Source organism: Sceloporus undulatus, chromosome 10 (assembly GCF_019175285.1).
Source record: "Sceloporus undulatus isolate JIND9_A2432 ecotype Alabama chromosome 10, SceUnd_v1.1, whole genome shotgun sequence".
Taxonomy (NCBI): Eukaryota; Metazoa; Chordata; class Lepidosauria; order Squamata; family Phrynosomatidae; genus Sceloporus; species Sceloporus undulatus.
This window is the reverse complement of record NC_056531.1, coordinates 11,435,769-11,439,043: the sequence shown is the minus strand read 5'-3', so window position 1 is coordinate 11,439,043 and position 3,275 is coordinate 11,435,769. Positions and strand designations below refer to the sequence as shown.

At 51.2% G+C, this 3,275-nt stretch overlaps 1 protein-coding gene across 1 annotated transcript in view; it reads left to right on the top strand.

The window, feature by feature from the left end:
- Positions 1 to 2,813: 2,813 nt before the first annotated feature.
- YPEL1 (yippee like 1) overlaps positions 2,814 to 3,275 on the top strand; it is a 30,356-nt gene continuing 29,894 nt past the window's right edge. The window contains exon 1 of the mRNA XM_042441816.1: positions 2,814 to 3,030. The gene's annotated coding sequence lies outside the window, so the exon portion shown is untranslated. The remainder of the gene's footprint in view (positions 3,031 to 3,275) is intronic.

The window sequence follows — 3,275 nt, the reverse complement described above, 5'->3', positions numbered from 1 at the left end:
TTTGGCAAGGTTTGTTCAGAGGGGCTTTTGCCTTTGCCTTCCTCTGAGGCTGAGAAAGTGTGACTTGCTCAAGCATTGAGCCAGGGCAATGCAAGCAGTCTCAAACTGGATGATTTCTACAATGTTTATATCTTGGCGGTTGGACCCAGGTCTAAACAGGACCTGACTTCATTGTTGAAGAGACATTGCAGATATATTAAAACTGAGATTCAGTCCACACTGCAGACACCGAGTTCGAGACTGCTTTATCTCAGTGCTAGGTGATTCTGGGAATTGTAGTTTGTTGATTTCAGCAATGTGTTTTGGACCTCAGAAGCCATGTCTCGCTGTCAGGCTGAACACCATAAATTCAAACTCTGTTTTGCGAATGAGAGTCAAGCCAGAAGCCCAAGTATGGATGTAACACTCAGCTTTTTACGGCCGATGAGTTCAAATGTTTTTTAAAAAAGGAATAGGCAGCATGCGCCAGCATGTTTGTTTGTTCCTCATAAACCCAACATTCTCAAAAACGCTGGCTGCCCATTTTATGAGGACAGGGCCTCTGTGCGCATTTTTGCTTTTTAGACAATCAAATGCCTTGTGTTTCACTGCCTGCCTCCCCTTTGATCCTGCTTAAAAGGTTTGGTCTGCTTTCATCTCATGTGCAAATTTTTTAACAAACCCTTTGAACATGGAAACTGGGCAAGAATAGCTTTAACCGTTCAATATAACCCTATTGCAGTAATGGGATCCTCACGTCAGTTACGAAACTGAATCTTTGTACAAGGCAAGGATGGAGAACATCTAGCCTAGTGGTTCCCAAACTTTAGTCTTCCAGATATTTTGGACTTCAGCTCCCAGAATGCCTGACTGTTGGCCAAGCTGGCTGAGGCTTCTGGGAGCTGAAGTCCAAAAAAACCCCATAGAGGACCAAAGTTTTATTTTAGTATTGAATGTTATTTTATGTTATTGTTATTTGGGAATTTTAAACATGTGGGGGAGAGGGACAGTGGATTTTATTCTGTATTGTACTTTTACCTCGATCCAACCATGTATAATTTATTATTATTATTATTATTATTATTATTATTATTATTTCTGCAGTGCAGATGTGGCCTCAGTGTCGTGGTTTAAGACTTGGACTACAACTCTGGGGATCCAGGGTTTGAATCACCACTCAGGCCTGAAAACCCACTATGTACTTTTGGGTAAGTCACACACTCTCAGCCTCAAGAGGATGGCAAAGACCAACTCGCTCTGAACAGAGCTTGCCAAGAAAATGTGGGGACAGGGTTGCCGTAAGTCGGAAATGCATTGAAGACACACAACAAGAGGATGCCCACTGGAGACAAACCTATCCCTTTTCTTGGCAAGGTTTGTTCCGTGGGGGTCTGCCCTTGCCATCCTCTGAGGCTGAGAGAGTGTGACCAGGTCAACACCCAAACCACAGCACCACGCTGGCGCTCCTAGGCAGCATCCACACTGGAGAAATAACCCGGTTTGGCACCTCTTTAACTGTATCTGGCTCTGGAATGCTGGGAGTTGGAGTTTGTTGTGGGGCCCCCAAACAAACTCTCAACTTCCATCATTCCATAGCCTTGAGCCAGAAAGAGTAAAAGAGGTGCCAAACCGGGTTATTTCTGCAGTGTGGGTGCAGCCTTAAGTTAGGCAAGGTGCAGGAAAGAGAACAATGTATTCCCTATTGGCTACAGTGTAACCATAGCAACACAGTAGCGCTCGAGAAGCCACGTCCAAATCCCGCCCGCTGATTGGCGGATTCCAGCAAGCGCTCGTGCCTCCCCCGCGCCTTGCACGCGCCTGGTCCTGACTCCGCCCTTGTTTGCGTTAGCTGAGCGGCCATTGGCTGGCTCCAGGCCCTTCAGCTTCCTTTCCCTTCCCTTAGACGCCGCTGGTCTTTCTCACTCAGGCCGGGCGCGCACGCGAGGGAGAACGCGCGCGGCCGTTTAAAGTGATACACCCCTTTTCCTCCCTTCACCGCCACACTGCAGGATGAACGCGGTTTGGCACCGCTTTAACCGCTATGGCTCCATCCTAGGGATTTGCAGTTTGTGGTGGCCCCCGAGCTCTCTGGCAGAGAAAGCCAAAGAGCTCACAATATCGGAAATCGAAAATAAAGCTGCTTGGGGTCACTTTGGAGGCATGCTGTTTAAATGACACACGCATCTTAAGAGGCCAGAAGCTGTGCCAAAGCTGCGCTTCAGTCCTTAGGACTGGAGCATGGCTTTGGCATGGCTTCCGGCCTCTTAGGACTCATGCAGCACTTAAACAGCATAGCTGCAAAGTGACCCGAAGCAGCTTTAGTTTGGCCTGTCTGCATGGGCCCAATGGGACCGACTACAACAATTGACAGGACTTGCCCATAGAGAATCATGGAGCTATATTTGCCCATAGGGAAACATTGAATCCTTGCCCAATGTTTCCATATAGGCAAGTCTTCCCCAATGTTTCCCTATGGAGAAGTATTCCCCAATGTTTCTCTATGGGCAACTATTCTCCAACGAGTCCAGCCTAATCGTCTAAGAAGGATGCCGGGAAATGTAGTCCAATGGGAAGGGACGCGGGGGGGAGGCGGTGACTATGAGGGGGAGGACGTTCGACGGCCCCGCCCCCTTTCCTCCCAAAACAACGGCCGCAACCGAAACCGAGGGCCCAAGGCGCGTGCGCCTTCCTCGAGCCCCTCTCCAAAGGGGGGCGGGGCCAAGGAGAGCATAAAAGGGGCGGGGCCAGCCGCCAACCCCAACAAAACAAAGCCGAGAGGCGAGCAGGGCGCGTGCGCGCGGGGGGGGGGCGGGAAAGAAAAGAGGAGGGGGGTTTAGAAGGGCAGCGGCGGCGGGATGAGGCGGTCGCCTGAGGAGAAGTCGGGGCGACGGCGTCGGAGGCGCGAAGGGAGCACTATGAAGCCCGGCGGTTGGAAGGCTCTATGACCCGCCTCAGCGTTGTCTCCTCGCCGTGAGGGAAGAGAAGGAGTCGGAGTGGGCTTCTCTGAGGGGAAAAGGGCGCCCCTCGGAGCCCCTCAGGAGCCCCGCCAGAGTAAGTCCGCGCTCCCCCCTTTGCTTCAGGGACCTTTTCTCCCTGAGAGGTTGACTCTTTGGGGCCCGCTGAGGGAAAGGGGTCTTATTTCCCCTCGCAGACTAGGCTTCGAAGAGCTTCGGAAACCCCCTCCCCTCGGTTGGGTCACACTCTCTCAGCCTCGGAGAAGGAGCGAGAATAAAACCAAACACAAAAAACAAGGGTCGCTGCGAAGTCCAAAAAGGGCACGGAACAGCAACAAAGGC